The following is a 22,578-nucleotide window of genomic DNA, read 5'->3' as shown; positions in this document are numbered from 1 at the left end:
CCCCTGTATAAAGAACTGGCCAGTGGTGTACGCTAGTCCCACCACTGAACTAATAAGACACCACAGGAAAAGACAATCAGGGAAAAACAACAGAGGAGAACTCCAACTTCAGGTCGTCAGCCAGACTCCAAGACTGCAGACCTCATCTGAGTAAAGCAACTTAGGACAACAGCTCCTTTCACCCTCCTCGAAATCATTATAATTTTCTGAAGCCAGGCCGACAGTTTGTATGGGAAAGCCTGGTGACAGGTTCCTTTTAATAACATTAAGGGTTAAGAAATCCTGAATCCTGTTTTTAACACTTTAACACTTTAAGGAGAACACTTGTTAGAGTGAGATGATTTGTGGGCCGGTTTCTAATGCACAGGTCCCAGTAAGCATCTTGAGAATTGCAACGATCACTGGAAAAATATAAGTTTCTTGAAAGCATGAAAAATTGTTGTTAAACTTATCAGCCATCTAATGTTGTCAAACAATAGCAACATAATGTAGCCACATGACAAATTTTCATAATTAACTATTTGGTGTGATATGATGACATCTATTTTAGGATAAAAACAAAAAAAATTTGAAAATTGCACATTATTCAAATTTTTGGTATATTTCAGATTTATTTTCTAATACACTCACAATGTATCAGCCTAAATTTACTATTAATGGAAAGTGCAATATGTTGTGAAAAAAATCTCAGAATCACTTTATTTTACTTTACTTTACTTTACTTTACTTTAGAAAGTAAATGCATTTCCTAGCACATCAAATTTAAAAAGTGGCAACCTGAAGTCCAAAAAAGATGAATCATTAAAAAAGATCTTTCACTGGTTTCAACATATTGAACTGCTACGTACATTATGGAATAGTGGCTGAAGAGGTGACTAAATCATAGTGTTTCTTTTTTTAATTTCTAATCTCTATTGCAGAGATGTTAGGTTGTAAAGTTTAGTTTTGAATTTATGGAAAATCCAGCCCTAAGTTCTGTAGCTACCGTGTAGTATAGGGCTAGGCTGAGTGACACTACAAATGCCTTTTTCATCTTACTGCAGTCTGTATGGGGGAAGAGAATTACAGCAGAGCTTACATGAATGTTTGTACTGATACAGCTCAGTTATAGTCACCTTCCACCTATACTGACTGCTGTGAGATGAAAGCGGAAGTGTTTTTAATGACATTCAGGTCTGCTGTATTTCTTTCCTCCCACATGAATTGCCATAAGATAAAAAAGGTGTTTGTAATCACACTCAGCTCATCTCTATACTTCTAGCTAAGTGCTCATCAGGGCTTAGTGCAGGACTGTCTGTCATTACAGCTCACAGGGGAAAGTATGTTCTTCTGATCTTCTTGAGTCATTTTCTTGTTTTCCCCTACATGATACTTCCAACTTATATGATTGGTCAATTTCATACAGCTGAAAAATTGCATGTCCAAAGAAAAGACTCTTTGGTAATATCCACTTGGATTTAATAAATTAAAACCTAAACTTTCTAAGGAAATATCTCCTCAGCAGTAATATAAAAAATATATTTTTTTATTCAACTCTTCAGCTAATATTCCATTATTTGGCCATTTTACCATGCTTAACTGATGAAAGGTCCCCTTTCTTGGTACTGCAGTGTTTTTTTTACTTTTACTTAAAATCATGTTAATATTCAGCAAAAAGTGCTGCATAGTCCTATGATTGAATCCAGCCTAAGTAAGCAAAATTACAAATATTTGCTGTTGCAGTAGCATACAGTATTGTAATATCTAGCTATACTGCTTTGCAGCTTAAAGTTACTGAATTGTAGGTAGTCTGCTGATGTATTAGCCCTCACTAGCTCAATGTCACTGATTATTAACAATAAATTGGTAGAACTTTATAAATATCCACTTAAAAACTACTAAAATGATTAATCCAATGTTCTACAAAGAATCGCTGCAGTTGAATCATTTCAAAAGTGAGCATTGTGTGTATGTCAGTGTTTATCAGCCCATTAGAATAATGAATAAATGCATTGCTTCTTGCTGGCAGGTGGCTGCACACTGTGTAACATGTTAGAAGAATCTTCTCTTGTTTTGATTGAGATATATGTGTCTCTTTTTCCAGACTCTACTGACACCTGCCCAAAAGATCCCCCACTTCTTGAAAAGTCTACCCATTGACAAGATCAGCTTGTTCAATAGTTGTCTGTCCAAAACAGTACACAGTCTGAATGTGTGCGGCCACAATTTAATTAGAGACTTTAATTGGATTCAGTCTGAGTCAATTATTTTTCTCTTCTTTTCCTTTTAGCTAGTTGCGATGAACAGACTTTTATCCTTTCTTCTCTGACGAGTTTCCTAGATGCATCTGCTTCCCTGGCATTGTTTCCTCTAACGGCCATTACTGATCAGAGCCGGAACAGGACACAGAGACTGCACTGATCTAAGTCAGACATACCAAAAAATAATGTGATCAACAGCTTTGTTATTAACCCCATAAGTACCTAGTCTATTTTGGCATCAAAGGGGATGCCCCTTTAACAAATGCATTGTGAACATGATTTTATGGTACTTTCTAATAAATGTATAAGTATTACAAGGTATTACCTGAACTTGTTAGTACAGCCTTCCTTGCTTCACAGACTGCAATAAAAACTCATTAAGGCCATCAAGAATGATTTTCTGTATACTCCCTGGCCAATACACAAAGGGTGTGTTACGTTGGGCTGTCTGATAATAAAACCTAAAGGAATATCAGACAGTCAGGGTCCACCGTGCAAAGACTCTGCTGCAGACTATGGCAGAGTGCAATACCTCTGTTAAACTCACAGAGGAATATAATTAGTAAATAAGGCAATTCCTCCCTTACTTGGAGGGTGTGTGGAATGGTCTCTGTTAATGATCACAGAGACAAAAGCAGTGAGTGTGAAATGGCACCTACCTAGGTCCGTTCCTCTAGTGGTGCCAGGAGACGGACAGCAGCGTAAGCCGCACAAAGCTCCTACCTGCGTTCGCTCCACTAGTGTGCGAGGACACGAACCACTAGATATGGCACCTGCCTAGGTCTGATCTTCTAGTGGTGCAAAAGAGATGGACAGCAGCGTAAGCCGCACAAAGCTCCTACCTGCGTTCGCTCCACTAGTGTGCGAGGACACAAACCACTAGATATGGCACCTGCCTAGGTCCGCTCTTCTAGTGGTGCAAAAGAGACAGACAGCAGCATAAGCCGCACAAAGCTCCTACCTCTGTTCGCTCCCCTAGTGTGCGAGGATACGAACAACTGCCAGATGCAGTATAAGGAACGTTACCCTAGCGGCAACGTCCACCTACGAGTAGAATCACAAGGCCCAGCCGGACCATGTGCCTCAGGCACCTGCCTATGTCCGCTCCACTAAGAAGTAAGGATACGGACTGTAGCCGAAGCTGTAAGGTAAAAGAAAGCTACCCTGCCGGTAGCGCTCACCTAACATAGACAGAGAGATGCCTAGAGGGACATGCACAGGGCGTCTACCCTCATGCATGAACCAAGAGGACTGAGCGCCGGGCGGCGTGCGTCAGGGTCTTATATAGACTCTGTGCCTCATCCAAGATAGAGGACACCAGAGCCAATCCGCTGCCAGAATGACAGTAATGACGTCACGCTGGCCTATCACCGAGCAAAGCGTCACAAGCACATGACCAGCAACCAATCGGCATGAAAGGTGTCAGAGACATGTGACCACGTGTCACAAGCACATGACCAGAGGCCAATCAGCTTAGAAGGTGTCAGAGACATGTGACCTCGTGTCAGCGATGATGTCACCCGCACATGTGCAATGGCTCCAAGATAGGACTTAGTCTCCAGCGCTTGCACATGTGCAGTAGAAAGAAATCCGGACATAGTTTCCAGAGCCAAAGCAACCGTAACAGTACCTCCCGCTCAAGGGCCCTCCTCCCGGCGACGCAGGTAATCGGCAACTAAGTCGGGAGCATGGACAGCCTCCTCAGGCTCCCAAGAGCGATGTTCCGGGCCATAGCCCTCCCAATCTATCAAGAAGAACCTGCGCCCTCTAACCATCTTAGAACCAACTATGGCTCGTACCTCATAGCTAGAGCGAGAGGAATCAGAGGCAGGAGAGTGCACTTCACGAGCGTGAGGTAAAATAGCTGGCTTTAGCAGTGAAACATGGAATTTGTCATGGATTCTAAGATGGACGGGTAACTTCAATTGGTAGACTACAGGATTTACCTGTCGAAGAACCTCATAAGGACCCAGGAGGCGAGGAGCAAATTTGACAGAGCTCACTCTAAGTTTCACGTGTTTTGCAGAGAGCCACACAAAGTCCCCCGGAGAAAAGACAGGAGCCGGGCGACGAAACCGATCAGACACCGTCTTCATACGGTCCTTAGCTGCTTGTATTGACTCTTGAGTCCGATCCCAAACCTCTCTGGCATTAGTTGCCCAGTCAGCCACAAGAGGAGGAGGTGCAGCAGTGGGAAACGGTGCCGGTACCCTAGGGTGTTGCCCATTATTGAGTACGAACGGTATCTGCCCAGTGGCCTCAGCCAGCGAATTGTTAAGGGCAAATTCGGCCCAGGGTAGGAGGGAGGACCAGTTATCGTGGTTCTCAGCAACAAAGTGTCGAAGGTATATAATCATGGATTGATTGGTACGCTCAACCAAACCATTGGTCTCCGGATGGTATGCAGAAGAGAGATTCAACTCAATTTGCAGAAGGCTACAAAGATCTCGCCAGAAACGGGAAACAAATTGCGGGCCTCTATCACAAATGATACGATCTGGCATCCCGTGAAGCCTAAAGACATGCTTGAGGAATAGTTTGGCTAGTACCCTGGAAGATGGGATTCTCGATAACGGTACAAGATGAACCATCCGGGAGAAATGGTCCGTAATGACCCACAGAAATCTATGTCCCTGTGAACACGGAAGATCACCCACAAAGTCCATGCCTACCACCTCCCATGGTCTATCTGGCACTGGTAAATGATGCAAGAGCCCAGCCAGTCTCTGCCGTAATGGACGGTTGCGAGCACACGAGTAGCAGGAACCGACATATCTCTTGACGTGGCTGGCTAAGTGTGGCCACCAATACCACCTCTCGAGTAACTCTCGTGTCCGTCTAATACCAAAATGCCCACCCACCTTTGAGGTGTGGGCCCACGACAGTATATCATTCTGTCGATCCGGCGGAACAAAAGTCTTGCCCGGTGGGATTTGGTCTAACGTCACAGGGGAGAGCGTATGAAAAACCCTGGAGGGAAGGATAAGACGAGGTTCGTCAATCTCTTCCTGGGTAGAAACCATAGAGCGAGACAGGGCGTCTGCCTTGTTATTCTTACTCCCAGACAGATAGTTGATGGAGAAGTGAAAGCGGGAGAAAAACAAGGACCAGCGGGCTTGGCGAGGATTCAGACGCTGAGCGGTTTGTAAGTACGTCAGATTCTTATGGTCTGTATAGACCTGGAAAGGATGTTTTGCTCCTTCCAGCAAGTGACGCCACTCCTCGAAGGCTAATCTCAGGGCGAGCAGTTCCCTATCCCCAATGGTATAGTTTCTCTCTGCCGGTGAAAAGGTTTTAGCAAAGAAGAAACACGGCCTTTTTCTACCTGCACCGTTCTTTTGATACAAGACCGCACCAGCACCCACTGAAGAGGCATCAACCTCCAAGAGGAAGGGCTTATTCTCATCGGGTCTTTGAAGAACGGGAGCAGTTGAAAAGTGTCTTTTTACTGCCTCAAAAGCCTGGGATGTCTCAGTAGACCAGACTTTTGGATTAGCACCTTTCTTAGTCAAGGCCACCAAAGGGGCCACCAAAGTAGAGAAATGGGGTATGAACTGCCTGTAATAATTGATGAATCCTAAGAAGCGTTGCACCGCCTTCAAGGAATGAGGTTCGGACCATTCCAGGACAGCAGAGAGCTTCGCAGGATCCATAGCCAGACCCTCTTGTGAGATAATGTAACCAAAAAAGGCAAGGATGACTGCTCGAATACACATTTTTCGAGTTTAGCAAATAATGAGTGCTCCCTTAAACGGGAAAGGACACGAACGACATCCTGACGATGAGTCTCCAGATCAGGAGAAAAAATCAGGATGTCGTCCAGATACACCACGACGGAGGATAACAGTAAATCCCTGAGCACATCGTTTACGAAGTCCTGAAATACTGCGGGTGCATTACATAAACCAAAAGGCATGACGAGGTATTCATAGTGACCGTCTCGGGTGTTAAAAGCGGTCTTCCATTCGTCACCCTCTCGAATTCGTACCAAGTTATACGCACCCCGCAGATCCAACTTCGTAAAAACCTGAGCTCCCCTCAGTCTGTCAAAGAGCTCCGAAATTAAAGGTAACGGGTATTTGTTCTTTATTGTGATTGTGTTGAGACCCCTGTAATCTATGCAGGGACGCAAATCACCCTCTTTCTTCCGAACAAAGAAAAACCCAGCTCCCGCGGGAGAGACAGACTTCCGAATGAACCCCTTCTCTAAACTCTCTCTTATATAGGTCGACATGGCCTCCGACTCAGGTATTGACAGGGGGTAAACCCTGCCTTTAGGTGGAACCGAACCTGGGATAAGGTCTATGGCACAGTCATACGGCCTATGGGGTGGAAGAACCTCAGCACCCTGTTTGGAGAACACGTCAGCGAAATCCAAATAGGGTGTAGGTATGGGAGAGAGATCAGTTGTTGCAACCGCCACGACCTTAGGTGGTAAGGGAAGACATCGGGACTGACATTTCGAACCCCAACTAATAATGCTGTCGGACTCCCAGTCAATTAGAGGAGCATGGGTCCAAAGCCATGGGAGACCCAGAAGAACGTCGTCTATACCCTCAGGCAAAACAAGAAAAGAAATCTCCTCTATGTGACCCTGAGACAGGGAAAGGCGCAAGGGAACTGTCCTCAATGTAATGGAGTCAGACAACATAGTCCCATTAACAACACGGACAGGAATAGGCGCCTCTAACATGATAGAGGGAATATTGTGTCTCTTTACAAATCCTGAGGACACAAAAGTCCCGTCAGCTCCGGAATTCACAAAAGCCATAATAGGCCATGTATTCTCAGAGAATGAGAGCTGACCTGGGATACTACACTTAGAGGGTGCAGAAGACGTCTCTAGTAACCCCCCTCTAATGGTTACTAGGCCAGGGAGTTTCCCTGACGGCTAGGACACTTATTGGCATAGTGCCAGCCTGATGACATACGTAACATATAGGAGGACGTATGACCTAACTCCATAGGAGTGGGAGATGTTTCAGATGCTGAGGAAGATGGTAGTGGACCCTCAACAACTGGAATAGCCCGATGCTTAGGGCATGAGGAAGAGACCTCGAGTCTACGTTCCCTATGGCGTACGTCGATCCTCGTTGCTACTGTGATCAAGTCCTCCAGAGAAGCAGGGACCTCACGAGTAGCAAGAGCATCCTTGACATAGCCTGCCAACCCTCTCCAGAAGATAGGAATCAACACCTTCTCTGGCCAATCTAGTTCTGCCACCAGAGTTCTAAAAGCAATGGCATAAGAACTAGTGGATAACGAACCCTGAGATAGATCTAACAGTCTCCAGGCCACATCATGGGTAACCTGCGGACCCATGAATACCACCTTAGGCCCCTTTCACACGTCAGTGATTCTGGTACGTTTGTGCTTTTTTTTAAACGTACCAGAATCACTGACATACGCAGACCCATTATAATCAATGGGTCTGCTCACACGTCAGTGATTTGTCACTGCACGTGTCTCCGTGCAGCGTACCCGCGTGTGCGTGAGTGCTGCACGGAGACATGTCCATTTTTTTCTGGCATCACTGATGTTCCACGGACCACGCAGTGGTGTGGTCCGTGAAACACGTGCCAGAAAAAAATGTACTTTTAAAATAATAGACATTTTAACTCACCCGGCGTCCAGCGATGTCCTCTGCAGCCTGTTCTCCCTGCTCCTTTTGTGCCGGCTGATTACTGTCGCGCATATTCATTATGCGCGACACAGCCGACCCGGAAGCAGCTCCTGCAGGGGTCACCGCTGGCCGGATGCTGCGTCGCGGGAGCGATCAGCACCATGGAGAGCGGGAGCGGGCGCAGGTGAGTGAATCTCTAAGTGCAATCACGGGCCATGGAGAACGGAGCCCGGATTGCTCTTAGACAACCCACGTGTGCCGTGATTTTCGGCACACGCAGGGACATGTGCGTGTTTTACACGCCAGTGAAAAACGTCGGTGTTTTTCACTGACGTGTGAAACGGGCCTTAAGAGCATCAAGAAAGTCTTGATGTCTCAGAGTAACCACATCAGAGCGCTCCCATAGGGGAGTCGCCCATTCTAAGGCTTTGTCCTGAAGTAAGGAGATGATAAAGCCTACTCCGGACCTCTCCGTAGAGAAGCGAGAAGAGTTGACCTCTAGGTGTATCTGACACTGACTAATGAAACCACGACATGATCTGGCATCACCAGAATATCTGTTTGGCAGAGCAAGTCGAGGATTATTTGCAGATGTCACCATGGTCTGAGGTTTATCCTCTATACTCTTGAGCCGCGACTCAAGTACTTGTATGTAACGGTGTAACTGCTGATATTCTGCCATAACTGCCAGACCCTTGGCTCAGTCCTAATGTTACGGGGGGCTGTCTGATAATAAAACCTAAAGGAATATCAGACAGTCAGGGTCCACCGTGCAAAGACTCTGCTGCAGACTATGGCAGAGTGCAATACCTCTGTTAAACTCACAGAGGAATATAATTAGTAAATAAGGCAATTCCTCCCTTACTTGGAGGGTGTGTGGAATGGTCTCTGTTATTGATCACAGAGACAAAAGCAGTGAGTGTGAAATGGCACCTACCTAGGTCCGTTCCTCTAGTGGTGCCAGGAGACGGACAGCAGCGTAAGCCGCACAAAGCTCCTACCTGCGTTCGCTCCACTAGTGTGCGAGGACACGAACCACTAGATATGGCACCTGCCTAGGTCCGCTCTTCTAGTGGTGCAAAAGAGACGGACAGCAGCGTAAGCCGCACAAAGCTCCTACCTGAGTTCGCTCCACTAGTGTGCGAGGACACGAACCACTAGATATGGCACCTGCCTAGGTCCGCTCTTCTAGTGGTGCAAAAGAGACAGACAGCAGCATAAGCCGCACAAAGCTCCTACCTCTGTTCGCTCCCCTAGTGTGTGAGGATACGAACAACTGCCAGACGCAGTATAAGGAACGTTACCCTAGCGGCAACGTCCACCTACGAGTAGAATCACAAGGCCCAGCCGGACCATGTGCCTCAGGCACCTGCCTATGTCCGCTCCACAAGAGGTAAGGATACGGACTGCAGCCGAAGCTGTAAGGTATAAGAACGCTACCCTGCTGGTAGCGCTCACCTAACATAGACAGAGAGATGCCTAGAGGGACATGCACAGGGCGTCTACCCTCATTCATGAACCAACAGGACTGAGCGCCGGGCGGCGTGCGTCAGGGTCTTATATAGACTCTGTGCCTCATCCAAGATGGAGGACACCAGAGCCAATCCGCTGCCAGAATGACAGCAATGACGTCACGCTGGTCTATCACCGAGCAAAGCGTCACAAGCACATGACCAGCGACCAATCGGCATGGAAGGTGTCAGAGACATGTGACCACGTGTCACAAGCACATGACCAGAGGCCAATCAGCTTAGAAGGTGTCAGAGACATGTGACCTCGTGTCAGCGATGATGTCACCCGCACATGTGCAATGGCTCCAAGATAGGACTTAGTCTCCAGCGCTTGCACATGTGCAGTAGCAAGAAATCCGGACATAGTTTCCAGAGCCACAGCAACCGTAACAGGGTGGTACTGCCACTTGACGTAGCGTTTCATCACTGATCAATGTTTGTTTCAATGGCCCTTACTACAATAAACTCTTAGTATTTCCCTACTCCAAGGCCCTGGCCTGAAGTCCTTTGACTTTATCCTTACAAGCTCTGTCTTCAAAATTATCCTTGTCCAGACTCTTGTCTTCTAGAGTCCAAACACACTTCCTATTCTTTTCAATCTAACTTGTCTCACAACTTCCAAACCACACACCAGGCTTCCAGGCAAGCAAGCATAATAAAAACAATGGTCCACCACACTTGTTGGTATAAGTGCAATATGTATGTTCATGTCGCGGGCGGGGAGGAGGGTGTCAGCACACCGCGCTCACCCCTTCTGCTCGGGTCCGGCAGCTGCTCCTGGTGGCTCGAGCTGTGGGCCGGATCCCGGGGTGTCTCGAGCGACACTCCTCGCCCGTGAGTGAAAGGGGATGTTTGTTGGGTGTGGGGATTGTTATAGTTCGTGACGCCACCCACGGTTGTGGTGATTGCACCACCGCTGCTCAGTGTGGGGGTCCCGGGGATGGTGATGCGGAGCAGCCAGGTGTTGTGTTGCCCCTCCGTGGGTAGGGGTTGGTGATCCCGGGGCCCGGTGATGAGATGTGAAGTGTAGGGCCTGGAGGGCGCAGGGACGCGGGGGCAGTGCTGTGCCTTGCGGCACTGTGGTACTCACTCAGCCTGACACACGGACACAGTTTGTACGGTAAACCAACGGCTGGTAGGACGGTCCCACAGACGGCTGCACCTGCACTCCCGGTAGGTGACGGTGATGTCCCTCTTCCTTGCACCTGTGTTGTCTGATGGTAGCGGTGGATTCCCTCCGGTTACCCGCTCCCCGGCTGCAATCTGGGCCGGAGGAGCTCTACACTTTGCCCGCAGGCGCTGGCCCTGGGGAAACTTGTGCCCTGGCGGTGGCGGTGTCTCCCCGGTAATGGTCGGGCTGTTGCCGTCAATCGGGACTTGGTTGTTGGGGGATCTGCGTCCCCGTCACTGACGGATTTGGCAAATTTGGTGACTCCTAGCCTTGCCGGGGTCCGAGAGGCCCCTGCCCTGGTGCTGACTGTCCTTCGGAACACTGCTCCAGATCACCAGGCACACAGCCAACGGGGTCCTTCCAGGAACTTCCAAACGGTCCCCCTCCAGACAGTCACCGCCGTTGCTGACCTTGCTGTTCTGGCCCTCACAAAGCTGGGCCCGTCAGGCTGTCTTTCTCTTCTGTTACTTTACTTGCTTTCCTCCTTTTCTACTTTCCTTCCTTAACTCCTCCACTTTAGCTCCTCTTTACTCTTGCCCTGCCTGGGCTTCACTCCTTCCACTTCCTCCTCCCTGACAGAACTCTGTTGTTCACTCCTGCTCCTCCCTGAGCTTTCTGCCTGGTTTCTTCCTGCCTCCAGTGTTGTGAGCTCCTCGATGGGCGGAGCCAACCGCCTGGCCCACCCCCTGGTGTGCATCATCAACCTCTGGAGGAAGGCAACAAGGATTTGTGGTTAGCTGTGATGTGCCTACCTGGAGTGTGGGGTGTGGTGGTGTTGTGACCTGTGTCCCCTGGCTTGCCCAGGGCGACACATTCCCCCTTAGCAAAATGCAGACCGTCCGCGGGCTGCCGTCCTACACCGGTTTTATTTTTCTGTAAAAAAGGGGGTAACAAGGGTTAAGCAAAACATAAATACATTTTTAATCAAAACTCTTCCCAAGACGGGAGGCACATTTACTTTTAACGTTACAACGGTATACGGTCACGGTTTCCACTCTCTCCCACCCAAGCAACCTGGCCCTGATGCTGCCCCTAAAACCCAGGCAGCACCCCTTGACCCACAGTCCAGCACAAGTCACCCGAGCGGGATCTGTCCTTCCCCTCCAGAGGGTGGCCACCGGTTCCTTTGGTGGCTGGGCCCTAGCCTGCTCTGCTCAGGGCCCTCCCTCCAACCTGCCTCTCCGGAGGCGGTATGGCGGAAACGGTAACGGTAACCAACATATTTACAAGCCACTTAACGTTTGTGGTGCCCTGCAAGTTCACGGGCTTGTCCATGGATAGTTCCCATGCAAAACTTAAACGGTCCCCACGGGGACAACGGTGCCGGCTCCTGCCGGTTGCTAATCACACGGTGAATCAGGTGAACTTCGGATCATTTTCACTTATCATTTGTAGAACTTTTTCAAACAACAACTTCACTGATGGTCCCAACGGGGACTGCTGCTGCGGACATCCGCTGCCCTACGGGGTGTCTTCGTCCTCCTCACCCGGTTCGGGGTGGAAGGACACGGGCACTAGCCCCTCCAGTGCATAACAAGCACGACGTGGAAGGGCTGCCCGGTACCCATTGCCTCCGGTTCGGGGAATATAAGTGGCCTCCATGCCGGGCAGGGCAACGACCTCCTCCTCTTCTTCCGACACAGGCTCGGTGTCAGGCCCGGGGTCGCTATCTTCTTCCCCCGCCGCAGTCACAGAGGGAGGCACACCAGACGGGCCGGGTGTGGTGCAGCACGCGAGTGCGTAGGACGGAGGTAACACAGGAGCCAGGGGTAGACCGGGTCCCTCAACCGCAGTGACCGGTCCCTCGGGGACACAGGGGCGTGGGTCATTTTCCAGCTCCTCCATCACGGCCTCCACTCCATACACTCGCGCCACAGCAACTAGGGCCTCTACCTCCGCGGACCACTGCGCCATCAGCCCGCCGATCTGACTCTGGTAGCGACGGCAGATCCCCGCCGCCCGGGCCCTCAACCATGCGGCTGTTCCAGACACCGGCTCGGTGGTCTCCGCAGAACTAGGTGGGGCGGACATCTCGGCAGTCGTGCTTTCCAGGAACTGGGTATCTTTGCAGAGTCCTGGCGTCCCTGCTCTTATAGCTGCGGCTACATGCGGCCGGCCGCCATCGCGTCCCCCTTAGCTCTTTCCGGCCCCTCCTCTCTCGGGGCGGGGTTTTGGCCTTCGTGCCTCTACTGCTCGAGAAGACGCTCGAGCAGGAACTTTTCGCGCCAAAGATGGCGGCTTCTGAAATTTTTCTGCCGGATGCCTCCGGCGGTAACAAGGCGCACCTCTACCTGACGGTAGAGCGGTAAGATCCTGTTCGTGACGCCAAGTTGTCGCGGGCGGGGAGGAGGGTGTCAGCACACCGCGCTCACCCCTTCTGCTCGGGTCCGGCAGCTGCTCCTGGTGGCTCGAGCTGTGGGCCGGATCCCGGGGTGTCTCGAGCGACACTCCTCGCCCGTGAGTGAAAGGGGATGTTTGTTGGGTGTGGGGATTGTTATAGTTCGTGACGCCACCCACGGTTGTGGTGATTGCACCACCGCTGCTCAGTGTGGGGGTCCCGGGGATGGTGATGCGGAGCAGCCAGGTGTTGTGTTGCCCCTCCGTGGGTAGGGGTTGGTGATCCCGGGGCCCGGTGATGAGATGTGAAGTGTAGGGCCTGGAGGGCGCAGGGACGCGGGGGCAGCGCTGTGCCTTGCGGCACTGTGGTACTCACTCAGCCTGACACACGGACACAGTTTGTACGGTAAACCAACGGCTGGTAGGACGGTCCCACAGACGGCTGCACCTGCACTCCCGGTAGGTGACGGTGATGTCCCTCTTCCTTGCACCTGTGTTGTCTGATGGTAGCGGTGGATTCCCTCCGGTTACCCGCTCCCCGGCTGCAATCTGGGCCGGAGGAGCTCTACACTTTGCCCGCAGGCGCTGGCCCTGGGGAAACTTGTGCCCTGGCGGTGGCGGTGTCTCCCCGGTAATGGTCGGGCTGTTGCCGTCAATCGGGACTTGGTTGTTGGGGGATCTGCGTCCCCGTCACTGACGGATTTGGCAAATTTGGCGACTCCTAGCCTTGCCGGGGTCCGAGAGGCCCCTGCCCTGGTGCTGACTGTCCTTCGGAACACTGCTCCAGACCACCGGGCACACAGCCAACGGGGTCCTTCCAGGAACTTCCAAACGGTCCCCCTCCAGACAGTCACCGCCGTTGCTGACCTTGCTGTTCTGGCCCTCACAAAGCTGGGCCCTTCAGGCTGTCTTTCTCTTCTGTTACTTTACTTGCTTTCCTCCTTTTCTACTTTCCTTCCTTAACTCCTCCACTTTAGCTCCTCTTTACTCTTGCCCTGCCTGGGCTTCACTCCTTCCACTTCCTCCTCCCTGACAGAACTCTGTTGTTCACTCCTGCTCCTCCCTGAGCTTTCTGCCTGGTTTCTTCCTGCCTCCAGTGTTGTGAGCTCCTCGATGGGCGGAGCCAACCGCCTGGCCCACCCCCTGGTGTGCATCATCAACCTCTGGAGGAAGGCAACAAGGATTTGTGGTTAGCTGTGATGTGCCTACCTGGAGTGTGGGGTGTGGTGGTGTTGTGACCTGTGTCCCCTGGCTTGCCCAGGGCGACACATTCATATTCACACTGTGGCTATTAATGGACAAAATTAGGGTAAAACAGTGGCCATTAATGGACAAAATTAGGGTAAAGCAATGAGCAAATACCCTGCAGTAAGTAAATAAATGGTAAAAGTACATGTAAATAACATTTGGTATTTAGCTGACACTATTTTGATAAAAAAAGTGTAAAAGATATCCAAACCTGACAGGGTAGTGTGACGCCCTGGACTAGCCAGGTAGTCACAGACAGGCCCTTGCACAAACACCCATCCCCTAACAAGGTAACAGCAGCCAACCTAAAATCCCTGAGTCACCCCTCTCAGGTCTTTACGTTCACACCAAGGGGCAGAGCCAGGCGGTTGACCCCGCCCACCGAGGAGTTCGGATAGCCTGAGGCGGGAAAAACACAACAGATCAGTTTTGGAGGTGAAAGAGAGTAGCTGAAAATGAGTAAACGTCTGTCAGGGATCTGGGTCGTATCCCAGATACCCTGTGGCCAGGAGGCAGACGGTGGTTGCCACCTGCAGGAGTCGGGAAGACGGCTGGCGGAACCGTAAGGGACCGGGACAGGGTAGTGGCCCGCTGGTACTGAACCGGGGAACCGGAGCACCAGGAGGGGTACTCAGACCCAGAACGAGGCCCAGAAACCACCGGACCGAGTCAAATTCACTGATTGGGGTCTGGACCTTAGGTTCTTTCCCACCCAAGTCCTGACTGAAGACAACAGCCCAACAAGGGGGATAGAAAGCCACTGCTCAGGCAGAGAGATCCCACAGGCAAGCGTCTGCGGGCAAACGGGATCTCCCGGCACACACCAAGCCGGGGAGCGGACTACCATCGCTGAAGAATAGGCAGTCAAAATCTACAAAACGAGGTGCAGGAGAAAGGCGGGAACCACCGAACCGGGTGGAGGACCAGACGCAGCCGGCTGCGGGCACCGACCACCATCCTTTTGGTTTACCAGAGACTCCGATGTATCTGTCATAGTGAGTACAACAGTGCCCTCGGGCCGCGCACCGCACCGCACTAACATGCCCGCACCTCACAACCACCGGGCCCCAGGACCATCACCCCCCTGCCCACGGAGGGGTCAACACCAGGCTGCACAACACCATCCCCGGGAGCCTAGTTAATGGCAGCAGTGGTGTCCACACTCACCACAACCCGTGGGTGGCGTCACGCACGAACTTAAATCCCTAAACACCCTGGCCCCAGCCATGAAGCTCCCCACCGAAACCCCTCACTTAGCGCCAACCTCCCTTCAGAGCGACGTGACCCCCGGGTCTGGAGGCGCTCGAGCCACCCACCAAACGAGCCCGGATCCGAGCGGCTCGGCTGCGGCCGAGCGCGGGGCGGTACAGTAGCAAAACTAACCAAGCCTATGCTACAACTTTTCATTAGTAACCATAGAAAATTACTTGTTCCAATGATATTTTCCCCACTGCCACAACAAACTCCACCAGACCTAACCTCACCTGGACTGGCAGTACAGTCAATCTATCCTACCATATTGATGGCCTACACAGAACACTGTAAATTCATCCTCCTCTATGGCCAGCTTCTATAGTCCCTTGTATTTACAATTAGTAACTACATTTAGTAAACCATGTGCTTTATGAAAACTTGGCCTTGCTTATGAAGGTTGCAAAACTGCTTTGCTTCCAAAAAGGAGTAATATGCAGGAGGCTTTTCAAGAGATGTCAACCCGGAGGAAACCTAATGTGCTTTTGGTTGTGGGAGGTCTCAATATTGGGGGACTCTATCCCTTAACCTATTAAAGGTTTTGTGGGATGCAAGCCTGCGAGAGACCTGGGACCACTATGTTGCAAGCAGAGATGAGCGATCCTCTCAAGCATTGGATCGGTTAAGGATCGCTGACTTAGCCTGAGATTGCGATCTGATCGATGATCCTAGCCAATCCGATCATTGATCCTAGCTGAACCCATTAAACTCAATGAATGCAAACGTGATGTGATGTAAAATGATGTAGGGTGGGCTGTAAAAGAAAGAAAATAAAAAGGTTAAAGCTGTACAGGCTTACCGAGTCTCCTCGCGGCTGCAGCGCTACTTCCGGGTCCGACAATTATCACTAATGCATATTCACTGCTTTCCCTTTTCACCGGCATCTCTGATTGGCTGCCATTGGCCCATGCCCCCATCCTTTGAGACAGCGTCTGAGATTGGTTGGAATCATACACGCTGTCTTGTCCTTAGACTGGTCATAAATAAATAAATCAATTGGCGTGAGGTCCCCCTGTTTTGATACCAGTACAGATAAAGCCCACGGTTACAAGTTTCAGTCTCCAGACGTCTGCTTATCTTAGCTGTGTATCAAAATAAGAGGAACCACTTGCGGCATTTTTTTTTTTTTTTTAAATATTTAAATAAATAAATAACTTTAAAAAGGTCGGCATGCAGTTCTCTCCAATTTTGATACCCAGCCATGGTAAATCCCGACAGCTGGGGGCTGATATTCTCAGGTATTCTCTATGGCTACAGACTGATTTTTTTAGGCTAGGAGTTCCCAATAGGCATGGGTCTCCCCAGCCTGAGAATACCAGCCACTAGCTCTTTTTATTATGATACACAGCCAAGATAAGAGCACGGCTGTGGTCTGCAGCCTGTAGCTATGGGCTTTATCTGTGCTGGTAGCTATATAGGGGGGATCCAATGTGGTGCCCCTGAGGCTTCAGGCGCCACAGGGTACGGCACCTGATTTTAGGTGCTGTGCTCATTCCGGATTTCTAGGTGACCAGTGACGGCTCCACACGACACCACATACTTCACACCGCCCCTGGAAGTGGAAAAGTCGCAGGAAGGGTCTTCGGTGGAGGAGGCCAAGACCCCAGTCACTGCTGTAACCAATGACATACTTCCAGGGACCCTTCGACCTCCCCAATGGGGACTGGGACCATGGTCGGGTCACAAAGCGAGTCACCACAGTGGTTGGGTCTATAGGATGCCACCACACTAAGCGATTCCCGATCCACTGGATCCAGGACTCAGGATCAGGGAGGAGGAGTCACTGGGGCTCAACGAGTGACATCGGTGGGACATAGGAGTTACGGCCGCCGGTGGGATATGGTGTCAGTTCCCCTGGTACCGGCGCAGTCAGGGTTTAGAGCCTTAGGTTAAGGGACAATTCAAGCTCCCCTAATAAATCTACCAGGACAGAAGATTTCCCATTTCTTCACCCACTACAGTGTCCGGCGCACAGCAGCACATAGAGCCTGGGAATTGAGACTTGGAGCCAGCCCACTACAGGTTCGCCCTGCCTGCAAACGGATCAGGACGTTTTACACAAAAGAAGGGGACCCCAAGTAGCTTCAAGCCACGGGGACCAACCAACAACAGAACGCATAGAGTAAGGGCCCACCAGTCTCAATACCGGGATCTGAAGAGTTCGGGATCACCTGGAGCCCATCTTGGTGGAGACCGGCACCCCATGGTCAGAAAGGACAATCAGTTAGTAAACATCTTGAACTGCAGCCCCTGTGTCATCTGTTTACTTGCCCACACCCTGTGCCTCAGCGCCACCGCCACTATAACCACCATCATCCTCCCTGGGGCCTAGCTCTGCTTGTGGAGAGCTGAAACATGCTAGCTGCGCCACACCATCAGCCCCAGCAGTGAGAGAGACTACACAGCAGCGGCTCCCTCCTATAGCCGCCACCGCAAGTGACATCGCAAACTTTATTTAATAGCAAATACAACTCCCATCATCACCATCATCATTCCCTTAATTTATTTAAAGACACCGCTATAGTCACGGAGCCGGACCCCACCACCGCTGATATCCCCGGACCCGTCCGGCCCAGTTCCAAGTACCATAAGGCCCTGGAGTGGGCATGTCACCTACATCAATTGTTTTATTTATTTATATACTTATCACCAGTCTAAGGACACAGACAGCGTGTGTGATTCCAACCAATCACAAATGCTGTCTCAGAGAGTGTGGGTGTGGTGCAGAAGCAGCCAATCACAGATGCCAGTGGAAAAGAAAAACAGTAAATATGCATTAGTGATAATTGTAGGACCCCAAAGCAGTGCTACAGCCACGGGGACGCAGTAAGTAAGTACTGCTTTAACCCTTTTGCTTCCCGTATTTTTACAGTGGCCAATCACAGCCATGCCCAGGGCCAGCGTCACCACCCAGCACACACAGGCAAATGACGGGGCCCACTTGCCGTCGGCAGTGGTGGTGCTGTATCCTGCGGCTCCCGGGCCGAGTTCCAGGGACCACAGTGCTTGGGTGGCAGCCAAACCTTCCTGCACACACCGTGTCACTGCTGAGCGCTGCGTCCAGGGCACTGAAATTCATCTGTGGGCAGAGCTAGCATGCAGTGTGCTGAACCCCCATCCACAAATGAAGAGAAGGTACCTGTAAGGAGGCCATACACCAAGGGTGGGGAACTTCCTCATGCAGCCTGCGATGACCTTTTCTGTGGCCCAGGGCAGATTCCCGGGGACGGCAGTGCTCGGGCCGCCACTGCGGTCTTACCAGCCACCGGCCGTTTAAATCCCCACATGCGCTGCTTGCGCACACCAATAGGCTCTCTCGCTGGCAAGTGCCAGCATGCTCAGGACTTACTTTCTTGGTGGGTTTAGCGCTCCTCTCTTCCGTCCTACTGCAGCTTCACCGCTTTCAGCATTGTGTGCTTGCTCTCTCATGCTCTGTGCCTGCTCTCCGATGATCTGTGCCCGCTCTCCAATGTTGTGTGCCCACTCTCCGATGCTGTGTGCCCACTTTCCGATACTGTGTGCCGACTCTCCGATACTGTGTACCTGCTCTCAGGTGCAGTGTGCTCCCTCCAGTGCTGTGTGCAGCTCCCAGTGCTGTGTGCAGCTTCCCCAGTGATGTGTATCACCCCCAGTGTTGTGTTCCCACCAATGCAATGTACTACCCATAGTGCTGTGTACCACCTAGTGATGTCTGTGCTCCGCAAGTGCTGTCCATGCCCCCCAGTCTCCTCCCAGTGATGTCTGTGCCCCCTTTAGTGATGTCTATGCCCCCTTTAGTGATGTCTATGTCCCCCTTAGTGATGTCTGTGTGTCCCCCAGTGATGTCTGTGTGCCCCCCTAGTGATTTCTGTGTGCCCCCCAGTGATGCCTGGTGCTGCCCAGTACTGTCTTTGCCTCCCTAGTGATGCGTGTGCCCCCCTAGTGATGTGTCTGCCCCATAGTGATGCCTGTGGCTGCCCAGTGCTGTCTGGGCCCCACGTAGGGATGTATGTGCCGCCTAGTGATGTATGTGCCCCCCAAATGATGTCAGTGCCCCTCTAAAGATGTCTGTGCCCCCTAGTGATGCCTGTGGCTACTCAGTACTGTCTGTGCCCCTCTAGTGATGTGTGTGCCCCCCCAGTGATATCTGTGCCCCCTAGTGATGTCTGGGGCTGCCTAGTGCTGTCTGTGCCCACCAAATGATGTCTGTGCCCCTAGTGATGTCTGTTCCCACCTAGTGATGTCTGTGTCTACCTAGTCATGTCCAAGCCCCCCTAGTGCTCTCCACACCACCCTAGTGAGGTCTGCTCCCTGAGTGATGTCTGTGCCCCACAGCAATGCCTATGCCTCCCAGTGACCTAGTGATGTCTGTTCCCCAGCCCCACTTGTCATGTATATGCCCCAGCTCCTCCTGTCATGTACAGTGCTGGCCAAAAGTATTGGCACCCCTGCAATTCTGTCAGATAATACTCAGTTTCTTCTTGAAAATGATTGTAATCACAAATTCTTTGGTATTATTAACTTCATTTATTTTGCTTGCAATGCAAAAACACAAAAGAGAATGAAACAAAAATCAAATCATTGATCATTTCACACAAAACTCCACAAGTGGGCCAGACAAAAGTATTGGCACCTTTAGCCAAAATAACTGCGAACAACCTCTTCTGGTAACCATCAATGAGTTTCTTACAATGCTCTGCTGGAATTTTAGACGATTCTACTTTGGCAAACTGCTCCAGGTCCCTGAGATTTGAAGGGTGCCTTCTCCAAACTGCCATTTTGAGATATCTCCACAGGTGTTCTATAGAATTCAGGTCTGGACTCATTGCTGGCCACTTTACTAGTCTCCAGTGCTTTCTATCAAACCATTTTCTAGTGCTTTTTGACGTGTGTTTTGGGTCATTGTCCTGCTGGAAGGCCTATGACTTCTGGGGAAGACCCAGCTTTCTCACACTGGGCCCTACATTATGCTGCAAAATTTGTTGGTAGTCTTCAGACTTCATAATGCCATGCACACGGTCAAGCAGTCCAGTGCCAGAGGCAGCAAAGCAACCCAAAACATCAGGGAACCTCCGCCATGTTTGACTGTACGGACCGTGTTCTTTTCTTTGAATGCCTCTTTTTTTTCCCTGTAAACTCTATGTTGATGGCTTTTATCAAAAAGCTCTACTTTTGTCTCATCTGACCAGAGAACATTCTTTCAAAACGTTTTAGGCTTTCTCAGGTAAGTTTTGGCAAACTCCAGCCTGGCTTATTTATGTCTCGGGGTAAGAAGTGGGGTCTTCCTGGGTATCCTACCATACAGTCCCTTTTCATTCAGACGCCGACGGATAGTATGGGTTGACACTGTTGTACCCTCAGACTGTAGGGCAGCTTGAACTTGTTTGGATGTTAGTCGAGGTTCTTTACCCACCATCCCCACAATCTTACGTTGAAATCTGTCGTCAATTTTTCTTTTCCTTCCACATCTAGGAAGGTTAGCCACAGTGCCATGGGCTTTAAACTTCTTGATGACACTGCGCACAGTAGACACAGGAACTTTCAGGTCTTTGGAGATGGACTTGTAGCCTTGAGATTGCTCATGCTTCCTCACAATTTGGATTCTCAAGTCCTCAGACAGTTCTTTGGTCTTCTTTCTTTTCTCCATGCTCAATGTGGTACACACAAGGACACAGGACAGAAGTTGAGTCAACTTTAATCCATGTCAACTGGCTGCAAGTGTGATTTAGTTATTGCCAACACCTGTTAGGTGCCACAGGTAAGTTACAGGTGCTGTGAATTACACAAATTAGAGAAGCATCACATGATTTTTCAAACAGTGTCAATAGTTTTGTCCCCCCCCTTTTTTATGTTTGGTGTGGAATTATATCCAATTTGGCTTTATGACATTTTTTTTTTTCATTGAAGAGAAATTAAATGAAGATAATAATACTAAAAAATTTGTGATTGCAATCATTTTCAAGAAGAAACTGAGTATTATCTGACAGAATTGCAGGGGTGCCAATACTTTTGGCCAGCACTGTATATGCCCCCAACGCCTCCCGTCATGTATATGCCCCCAACCCCTCCTGTCATGTATATGCCCCAAACCCTCCTATCATATATATTCTCCCAGCCCCTCCTCTGATGTATATGCCCCAGTACCTCCTATCATATGCCCCCAGCGTCTCCTGTGATGTGTATGCCCCAGTGTCTCCTGTGATATAGACATCACATTGGAGATGCTAAGGGCATATACATCACAGAAGGGGATGGAACATGTACATCACACACTGGGGCATATACATCACATTGGAGTCGCTGGGGCCATACATAACACAGGAGAGGCTGTAGCATATATATCACAGGAGAGGCTGTGGCCATATATATCACAGGAGGGGCTAGGGGCATATATATCACAGGAAGGGCTGAGGGCATATACATCAAAAGAGGAACTGGGAGCATAAACCTCATAGAAGCGACTGGGAGCATATACCTCACACGAGGGGCTGGAAACATATACTTCACAGGAGCCTCTCATATGATGTACAGTACAGACCAAACGTTTGGACACACCTTCTCATTCAAAGAGTTTTCTTTATTTTCATGACTCTGAAAATTGTAGATTCACATTGAAGGCATCAAAACTATGAATTAACACATGTGGAATGAAATATTTAACAAAAAAGTCTGAAACAACTGAATGTCTTGTATTCTAGGTTCTTCAAAGTAGCCACATTTTTCTTTGATTACTGCTTTGCACATTCTTGGCATTCTCTTGATGAGCTTCAAGAGGTAGTCCCCAGAAATGGTTTTCACTTCACAGGTGTGCCCTGTCAGGTTTAATAAGTGGGATTTCTTGCCTTATAAATGGGGTTGGGACCATCAGTTGTGTTGTGCAGAAGTCTGGTGGATACACAGCTGATAGTCCTACTGAATAGACTGTTAGAATTTGTATTATGGCAAGAAAAAAGCAGCTAAGTAAAGAAAAACAAGTGGCCATCATTACTTTAAAAAATGAAGGTCAGTCAGTCCGAAAAATTGGGAAAACTTTGAAAGTGTCCCCAAGTGGAGTGGCAAAAACCATCAAACGCTACAAAGAAACTGGCTCACATGAGGACCGCCCCAGGAAAGGAAGACCAAGAGTCACCTCTGCTGTGGAGGATACGTTTATCCGAGTCACCAGCCTCAGAAATCACAGGTTAACAGCAGCTCAGATTAGAGACCAGGTCAAGAGAC

This window comes from Anomaloglossus baeobatrachus, chromosome 3, assembly GCF_048569485.1.
Source record: "Anomaloglossus baeobatrachus isolate aAnoBae1 chromosome 3, aAnoBae1.hap1, whole genome shotgun sequence".
Taxonomy (NCBI): Eukaryota; Metazoa; Chordata; class Amphibia; order Anura; family Aromobatidae; genus Anomaloglossus; species Anomaloglossus baeobatrachus.
This window is presented reverse-complemented; position numbering follows the sequence as displayed.